A 10,413-nucleotide genomic window follows, 5' to 3' on the forward strand; every position below is an offset into this window, starting at 1 on the left:
GTCCAATCCAGCGTAAATATATACTTGTACCGAAATGTAAGCAACGATTTAGTTCCTTTCGGGACCTCGTATCTAACTAACTAGCGTCATTACCAAATCGACTTTAATTCTTGCGAATAAAGTTGATTTCTCAAGAAGTAGTAAAAGTGGCATGTGTACATAGAAGAGTAAGCAGTGGTGCGACGTGCAAGGAGATGGGCCGGCGACGGTGCGTGAACCGTGACGGCTTGGACAACGACCCGACTTCACCCAAATTTGTTCTAGGACCATGTTCTAATTTGATTATAATTTGATATGACTACCATGTAGTGAGGAACAGCAAATAAAATGCCGGAATGTCGATAGCCATTGGGTCAATGGTATGTTAAATATACCTACTGCATTATTGGTTGTCGATAAGGTACTACATAAAAATTATACAATATAATCAGAAAGTAATCTGCTACATGCTTTTTGAACTTAATAAGATTGCATAGCTAATCATTCCAATTCAATAAATATTAAAAGACGCAAAACTATTGAATTACAAATTAGCTATCCCATGTCACGTTAAGAATAATAAACGGTATCAATATTTAAATCTATATGGGTTTAGATACCAAGTAGGTTTCCACAAACTCCACATGTTGACCCGGTTCCGTGTTACAGATTGGAAACGCGAAAGTATTTTTGCCAAAGCGACGGTTTCCTGAAAGTTTAATACTTTTTTGTCAGTTACTTATATTAGCGTGTGTAAAATTAGAAAGCGTTTTATAATAGTATTGTAATGGGTGTTTATAAAAAATGCATCAAATGTCATTACGTACATTTGAAGATGAAACTAGGGACGTACCCACATGCATAGGGTTTGACATGCAATAAATTATACTTAGACTTACTTATACAAGAGGTTTTACCGAGTACAAAAGCCAGCATTAAGTACATAATCTTTTATTTAAAAATTAAATGAATGTATTTACTTTTTAGGTCTAAATATCTGTCTTACTGTTAAAAATTGTCTGTGTAGTCTATGCCGTACATTAGGTGTCAAATATTTTGTATCTGTGACCTTTATCTTTGCTCGCTGCCCTCAGCTCATGCAGCCGTAAGATTGCGTCGTCCCTTTTTTACATTTATATTTTATTTTTATGTTTTAACAATTTACTACTTATACAGGAAAGACTTTTAACCCATATTCGTAAATTCATATAGTTCGTTATTAATATGTGATTAATATACGCACTCATATATTGTTGGCGTTATTCATTCCGTAATCTTGACTAGTCCCTCGCCTGTTTCTATCGCCAGTACTCCTTATATTCCGAACACTTACTAGTTAACGTTTTGTCAGCAAAAGTCATAAAAAAGTTGATAAAATTTGTAGATTAGTCATGAGTAGGGTTGCCACATTTTTTTTTGAGATATATAGTATTTGGTGGTTTAAAGGATCAAAAAATTAAGTATACGCAGAAAAATAAAGTATTTCTTTATTTCTTACACATTTTTTGCTTGTTCTAGTTTCAGCTTAAAATAAAGTATTTTAGCATACTTTATGTGTTTCGTATTTATGAAGTATACGGAGGCCAAATAAAGTATAATACTATATATTATAGTATGTCTGGCAACCCTAGCCATGAGTCACGTCACGTTAATTAATAATTTATTTACCTACTTTCTTTATAGCAAAATGAATGTTTTACCTGACCTGACTCATATTGTGAAGAATTTCTTCATAAGTGAGAAAGATCTTCAATCACTGAGCCACAAATGTCACTCGTTTCTTCAACAAAGTGCCAGTATTTATTTCACATCGTTTTGCAAACTCTGCCAATGTCGCGTTCAATGAGACCGTAGCCACATAAAAACGTACACACCAAGACCGATCCTTTTCATTCGGGAGAAAGGCTTGCGTTTAAATAGAGCTCTTATTCTTCAGGTCATAAGATACATTCGTTTTACTTTTCCAAGTAAACGATCGCAAAGTAATGGGTTGTGAAGTGAGAAAGTATTGGGTGTGCGCTTGAGACGACAATGATTGCAATTTTATGCTAGAACTTGTTAATTAAGAACAGAAAATAGGTTCTTGCCTACAGCGACGTAAGTACGATTCTATATGTATATATACAGTACGCAGCAGGTGAGCAGGTAACATTAGAATTTTGGGGAAGTAAAAATGGTGTAAGTACATAATTGAAATAATACCGCAAAGCATTGCGGTTTTTTGCAAAACAAAAAGTAGGTATATCTGCAGTAAGACTACAATTGAATCGAAAGAAATTAGTGGTTAATACACGTTTATTAGAAAAGAGTGCTTGATTTATTATCTTTATTGCCTTTTGTTATAGTTGTGCCTGAGCCATTGGGTACAAGTATTCTAAGTTCTGCTCTATTGTAACATTTAAACCGCTTGACAGAGCCAAGTTCTCCGTTGGAAAGCTATGATTTGTTGCTAAATCCGCGCCAGCGCAGGCTAATAACGTTGTTCTTCGGAACGGGACCACGACCATTCGCAATGCTTACCGGAACCGCTGCTTTAATAAAACCAGTATAAGCCTGTTCTCAAATCACGCATAGTTGTTACTGATCTAGAGGTTAAGTTAAACTGGCGAGGAACGCGCAATTCAGGTATGTTTGGTGAAGTTATCTGGGCCTTATCATTAGCGGCCGTGCCGCGCAGGTAGATCCTTGGATATTATGCATTCCGACCGCTGAAGCTCTTATATTAGCGCAGTCAAAAGATACAAGTAGGAAGGTAGGCATAGCAAAGCTTAACTTATTAACACTGACAAGCCTATACATTTACGAAGCAGCTGTCTTTGTGAAGAAGAATCTAGAACTCTTCCCGCCATTTAATAATATAAATAATAGACCTCTTCGACCTTCGAGCAACACGGAAGGGAGGCGGCATTCGCACTATTTCCCCTCTGCCGAGGTACAAGATTAGCGCGTCAATCTAATCTAGCGCGGGTAATAAAACTAGTTGCACTTGGATTTTTCACTAGACCGAGTCCAGACGCGCGCGTGAACACTGCTGCACAAAAATGCCTGGTTGCTCGGTTTTTTGTTATAAAAAGAGGTCGGGGACATCAAATTTACAAAAAGAAAGTGTTACATTTCACATGTAATATTTTTTTTACATATCATACGTTTAATTACATTCAAACACAATTATTATATTTTAGTCTCATGTAATTGTTGGATTTATCGATTTTGCTCGCTCAGTACAAATTGCGGATCGGTCGAGCGACAAATCCGACTTCTCATCTCTCAGAATACAATAACATACTTCAACGAAAATGTGTTAGTGTGCGTGTTGTGACACTTGTCACTCGTCCGTACACAAAAAGAGATCGAGGTTTGCAAGATTTGCCTTTGACGTGTGTCATTTTCTATGTATTTATGTCGTCATTACAGATTGGATTCTGTATGTAAGTGTGTGAGAAGTGCGACTGTGTGCACCTTTCCCCCCGCGAAAAATGGCAGAAAGATTTGTACGGTGAGATATCGCTTGGGCCCCTCCCTTCCGATGTGTCGGAAGCCGGTCGGAAACCTCTTTTTATAACAAAAAACCGAGCAACCAGGCATTTTTGTGCAGCAGTGTTCACGCGCGCGTCTGGACTCGGTCTAGTGAAAAATCCAAGTGCAACTAGTTTTATTACCCGCGCTAGATTAGATTGACGCGCTAATCTTGTACCTCGGCAGAGGGGAAATAGTGCGAATGCCGCCTCCCTTCCGTGTTGCTCGAAGCTACCGCCCTATAACCTTAAAATAAGAAAAAAAGGCGCATATCACATGTGTATACAAATTTTTAACAAAATTCCTGCAAACATAAAGACGCTACCATTTAACGAGTTCAAATTTAAATTGAAAAATATATTGTGTAATGCAAGTTTTTATAACATTGATGAATATTTTAATTATAAATTCTAACTATTACTTACTTCATTGTGACATGTTAACGTTTGATACTATAAATTCTAATTTTTACTTCATTGTGACATGTAAACTTTTGACATCATAAATCCTAATTTAATTATAAATTCTAACTATTACTTAATTATGACATGTAAACTTTGACATTATAAATTCTAATTCTTACCTAATTTTGACATGTAAACTTTTGACATTATAAATTTTAATTTTTACTTCATTTTAACATGTAATCTTTTTACATAGGTAAGTAAGACAATTAGATTGAACTATAATAGATTGATGAACTTAGGCGCTGAATTTGAATGACTAACTGACTGTAGAACTTGGTGTTTGTATTTAATAATTTAAATTTTGATAATATTTTAATAAACGCGACATTTTTGTAACGTATTTTCCTTTGACATGCATGAACTATGTCAATACAAATAATTTTCACATGCCATAAGGCCGAACATATCATGGGTCAATATGTACACTTAATAATATCTACTGTACCATATGTTCTCGTGAATAAACTTTCATTTCATTTCATTTCATTTCATAGAGTACTGTAGGCAAATCAATTAAATATTGCAAATCATCACATAAGGTTTTCTATCGACCCGTCCCGTACCATACCGTGAATCTTAGGAAGAAAATAGATTAGCTAAGCGTGCGCCTGTAGGTACTGTAGGCATACTAGCCCGGCTAACACTAGTGGCTCTGTGAGCTGTAGAGCTCGCGAGCATAACCTTGAAACGGAATAAATCTATGGCTCCGCCATTTAGAAAAAAAAAACTCTATAGACTGAATCGACAAAAAACTATACTTGGTCAAGCAGATCTTGTCAGTAGAAAAAGGCGGCAAATTTGAAAAATGTAGGCGCGAAGGGATATCGTCCCATAGAAAATTTGAATTTCGCGCCTTTTTTTACTGACAAGATTTGCTTGACCGTCTATATTTAGTCATGAAACCTGGCCTATAACCGCGAAAATCGAAGTTCGTAAATTGCGGCCATTTTTCTCTGTCACTCTAATTACGCCTTCATTGGAGTAAAAGAGAAAGATCCCCGCAATTTGCGAATTTCGGTTATCGCGGTAGCGCCTCTGCTCACAAAATTTCACGAGAGTAGGTTAAGAGTTCCGACCTGTAGAGGGGGACCTCCGGACATACGAAAGCATTTTTGCCCATGCTGAAACAGAGATCTTCGCTAACGCTCGGTTAATTGGGTTTTTCCCACTAGTTACCACCAAGTTCTTACCAGTGGTAACTACTGGGAATTTTTTTCCCACCTTTTACCACTGGTAACTACACTAACTACTGGGAAAGTAAATTCCCAGTAGTTACCACTGGTAAAAGGTACGATTTTTTTTCCCAGTAGTTACCACCAAAATATTGTTAAAGTTCAATACTAATAAAGACAGTATAAATATGTACAGGCTGTTTTTTTATAGTCACCTGCAATAATTTACGAGGTGAATATGTAGATCATACTAAACAAGTTTTATTGTGGAAGTTTTCCCAGTAGTTACCAGTGGTAAAAGGTGGGAAAGAAATTCCCAGTAGTTACCGCTGTAAGAACTTGGTGGTAACTATTGGGAATAACAAGGTTAATTAGCAATAGAATAGATTTACTACGCTAAGCTATCACTAAGCTATCTAAGATACTTATAACGAACGTGATATCCTGTTGATTGTAATTGAGTTGCGATCGAGCGTTCCGAGTTCCGCGCACTTCGTGCATACCATACCTACTTCTTTGAAACAGCGTACTTTTATCTCTTTGCTATGCTGCTGGCGTAAACACAGGGTCGCGTGATGACGCTTTTTGAATTCTAATCGCGTAAACACGGACGCTGCGATGTCGTGTTTATCGCGGGATAGCTCGTCCTTTACTACTAATAATAGTGCGAACAAGATGGAATATATTCCATCGTTAAAACGCGAACTGATTGGGCAGGTATGGTACGAAATATAAAGCAGTGGGTATCAGAAAATGTAATTAGGTAGGTGGGCGTTTTCAGAAATAAATATTGAAAACCTGATTCTTTCACATCTGGTCTGGACGTTCTTGGGCTCATTCTATTCAGAATCGACAGCATTCTCCATCCCACCATTAAAAAAAGATGTCCCAAAATGTCCATTCCATTACGTCACGTTTTAGTATGAAATAAAATTTCACTTGTATGTGCGTGACGTAGTGGAATGTACCTACAATTTTCATACAAATTTTTGGGACATTTTTTTTATCATCAGAATTGAATATGCTGGTGATTCTGAGTTGAAAGAACCCAAAAACACCGGGATCTGTTAGAATCGGGTTTTCGATATTTATTTCTGAAAACGCCCAGAGGTCTGGTACATGATTGTATTAGTGTGTATTCTTTCGCTCTGTGGGAATTAACGAACCTAAACTTACTTTAGTTACCTCTGTATGTGGATTTAAGCGTGTTATTTCGGTAAGGTTCTAGCTTTGGGAAAAATCTTAAAATCTTTAAACCTATTTATTTTGGATTATCCATGTGATCAAATAAATGTCACTTTTTACCACCGCGCGATTGAAACAGTATCTCCGTATCTACAGCTTGTAGAACTCAATAACACTTGATTAAAAATTCCTACAATAGATATGTGTCTTTGTAGAAACTTATTACACAAATAGGTACTTTTTCCATCAGCACAGGGCAGTAGAACCGGTCGATAAATCGCCGGCGTTCGATCGATATTCCATCCGGAATTTTACACCTGTTTAGTAACAGTGGAGTGTTCAAAAAATTCACGTAGCTCTGTGTATGTGTAAATTGTGTAATACTTATGTAGAGTTGATATTAGACTACGAATTTAGCTTAACATTGAGGCAAACCGAACTCACTATTAACGTATATTTTTATAAGTTACCACGAAGAATTTTATTGAAAGTATTGAAACCCGTAGGAAATTCGTGTCGATATAAAACACCCTTCGGTCGTTGTTTTAATTTGTCGCCACTCGTTTCGAATTTCCTATTTTGCGCACTTGTATCGTAAATCGTAATGTACTATTGTAGGTATAGTCCAAATTTACAAGACTAAATTTTCTTATAATAAATCATAACATAAAAAGTAATTAACTAATTACCTATTGACTATAAGGGCCACTTGCACCATCCCACTAACCCGGGGTTACGCGCTTAAACCGTTAACCCAGTGTCAAATTGTACTGGTAACCATGGTAACTCTAGGTTTAACCTGTTAACCTCGGGTTAGTGGGATGGTGCAAGTGGCGCTTATTTAATAGTTATGACATTTTATTACCTACATGGACAACTTTTTTTTTATACTTAGCTGATATAGAACGCCTGAGGGATGTGAATTTTATGGATACCTCTAACCTCTACGATAGAAATAGTTATTTACGATACAAGTGCGGAAAAGAGGAAATTCGAAACGAGTGGCGATAAATTGTAGTGTAGATAGTAATCGACACGAGTTGCGAACGCACGTGTATCGTACAACGTTTTACAGGACATATGGCCCTTTAAACTTTTGAAATACGCACGAAAAGTACTATTTTACTATTTATTTTTTGGAAAATAGGATCATACGTACTGTAAAGTTTATTTATATGTAGGAATGGAAAGCGTTTTAAATTGTAATAAACGTCTCACCTTGCGTTAATGAAAGTGGTTATTAATTATACCTAGGTAACATTCACATTCTAATAATTTCACTCCAAAAACGCTGACAGAATCAAGTGCACTTTCGGTTCGATACATGGATAACTTTATTAATTAAAATTAATATTTTTTTAATGGATTCGTCGATGCGTAACATTACTGCACTTGGTACATAATAAAATAGCCAAGTGAAAGTGTTTACTTAATGACAAAAATTCGGAAGCCTGTATTTGCCTGTATTGAAGTTAATTAAATCTCCGACTTAACTGAAGTAGGTGTAGCTACTTAAGAAAGCGCATTTATCCAGTACAGTTGGCATTAATAAATGTAGCTTTTCGCCTTCTTCTAATGCAAATAATGCAATAGTTACTTACACATTATAAGTACAGTCGACTTCACAAACATCTTTGCAAGCCAACTTTCCAAAAATATATTTACAGTGTCTACCTTACCTTACCTACTACCTTATTCTTAAGTGTCTTAGAGGCGTCGGCGTGTAATATTATAGTACATTACGATACAAGTGGGAAAAGTAGGAAATTCGTAGCGAGTGGCGATAAATTGAAACACGACCGAAGGGGGTGTTTTAAATAGACACGAGTTGTGAATTACCTTTTCGCACTAGTATTGTACGTTTTACAGTAGGTATAGGTAGGTCCTATGGCCCTTTAAATTTTCGACATAGGCACGTATTCATATAGTTACCGCACTAGGGCGGTAAAATTACACCATAATATGTACTGTAAATACATATATTACAGTACGTATGGTGCTAGGTGCTATACTTTACCGCACTAGTGCGACAATTAGCACTCGTGTCGATTTAAAACACTCCCTTCGGTCGGGTTTTCATTTATCGCCACTCGTTAAGAATTGTCTATTTTTCGCACTTGTATCGTAATGTACTATTATCCAAAGAATGGCAAAGAACAGCTGTTATACCTAATATACCTATATTAGGTCATCATTCGAATAAAACATTGAAAATGCACTCAAAAAGCACATATGTCATGGCAATAAAAATTTTCAATAAATTACCAGACGCACTTAGAAACGAAGAACTAGACTCTACCTTCATAAGAATTCTAAAAAAATTACTTATCTCAAAATGTTATTATACTATTACTGAATATTTTGATGACAATTTAACAAATTCTAACTATAACGACTTGACATTTAACTAATTTTTACTATTTAATTTGTTATCATTCTAATTTACTATAATAATAATGTTTGACGATAATTATGATAAATCACTAATGTTAAATATTTATTACCAATTGATTATTATAATATTTCCACTGCAACTACCAATTTAAACATATCTTGTTTTGTATAAATAAACTGTTTAGTTTTTAACTAGTTTTTAAGACAGTGCTACGCCCTTGCAGGGTGACCATGTACCAAACCTTTATGTAACACCTTTATATCCATGGTTTTTCGCATGAAATAAATGAAATGAAATGAAATGAAATTTTTATCAATTATGATATGATTTTTTTGCAGTGCAGTCGACTTCACAAACATCTCCGTATAAAATATTACCTAATAGGTACCTACTTCATTGTAAATGTTTATTACGCACTTATCTATTATTGGTCAGGTAAAATTAAGTACTTTACATATTATGTACTAGAAATCTCTCGAACGTTTTAAATTACCAGTTCATTAACAATCATTCCGTTAACTATTATACGTCGCAAAAGCTCACATACCTACTTCATTTAAATTGAACAAAGCTTGAGAACTTACATTAAGCTCCCGTCGAATCCGCACATACGTTATCCAACAACAATCTTGGACATCTATCAATAAACAACACGGTACAGCAGATTTCACTTCACTGAATAGCTTCAGGCACTCACTGCGTTTGGATTATTGGAAAACCGCGAAAAACCGAATTCATTGGCGACAGACGTGCACTCAAGACGGCGTTTGTGTGGAGACTGGTGATGGGACTGATGGGGCGCGCGGGCGCAGCCTCGGGTGGAAAGTTCATCGAACGAGAGGCGAGACCTCCGCCGTCACACGTGAAAAGTGAGAACCCTTTGAAAGCATGCTAGAGGCTCGTGGAGATGGAACCCTGATAGAGGGGACACTAACTTTTTCTAGGCTGAAATAGGTATGAATGGGTAGGTATGAATTATTTAATCGAGAAATCATGTTTTGAGCAAGGTACTTGTCCATGCTACCTATAAGTATGTTAAATGTTAACTTTAGGGCAGTTTTAAAAAGCTGGCTAGTCAAGTCACTCGGTAGAGGCAATAATTCAGAATTTAGAAAATGTTTATATGTATGCTAGGTAGAGTGGGTAATCTTCTGTAAGCACACAGAATCCAAACAATTTGCGTTAATTGTGATTATAAGATTTCCTTTCGCCTGGGCTGTACATAAGTACTAAACTTATGCAATTAACTTTAACGTCTTTAACTAGTAGCCCAGAGGAAGTACCCTGCGACGTGACAGTATCTCGACGTGACCGTCACTTTCTAACTGTATTAGGTAGGTAGGTAATGATGATGATGATTATTTATATATTTCGGGGATCACGGAAACGGCTCTAACGATTTCGATGAAATTTGCTATATGGGGGTTTTCGGGGGCGATGAATCGATGTAGCTAGTTAGTATCTCTGGGAAAACGCGCATTTTTGAATTTTTATATGTTTTCCGAGCAAAGCTCGGTCTCCCAGATATTCTTACTCTATACTCTTTAGCCCCCTCCACACTCGTGCGCGAATCGCGGCGCGAAGCCGCGAGCGCGAGTGTGGAGTCGAATTCGCGGATATGCGAAAGCGGGCTTTTGGGTTAATCCCTGCGAAACTAAAAGCAACTTAAAAGTTAAAACTTGGTTAAAACCTCATTTCT

The 10,413-nt window shown here is 36.4% G+C and overlaps 1 protein-coding gene across 1 annotated transcript in view; it reads right to left on the minus strand.

The window, feature by feature from the left end:
- The window catches only part of LOC134798381 (ras-related protein Rab-23), a 68,629-nt gene extending 58,972 nt beyond the window's left edge, over window positions 1–9,657 (minus strand). The window contains exon 1 of the mRNA XM_063770796.1: window positions 9,299–9,657. The gene's annotated coding sequence lies outside the window, so the exon portion shown is untranslated. The remainder of the gene's footprint in view (window positions 1–9,298) is intronic.
- Between the last annotated feature and the right edge of the window lie 756 nt (window positions 9,658–10,413).

Source organism: Cydia splendana, chromosome 16 (assembly GCF_910591565.1).
Source record: "Cydia splendana chromosome 16, ilCydSple1.2, whole genome shotgun sequence".
Lineage (NCBI taxonomy): Eukaryota > Metazoa > Arthropoda > Insecta > Lepidoptera > Tortricidae > Cydia > Cydia splendana.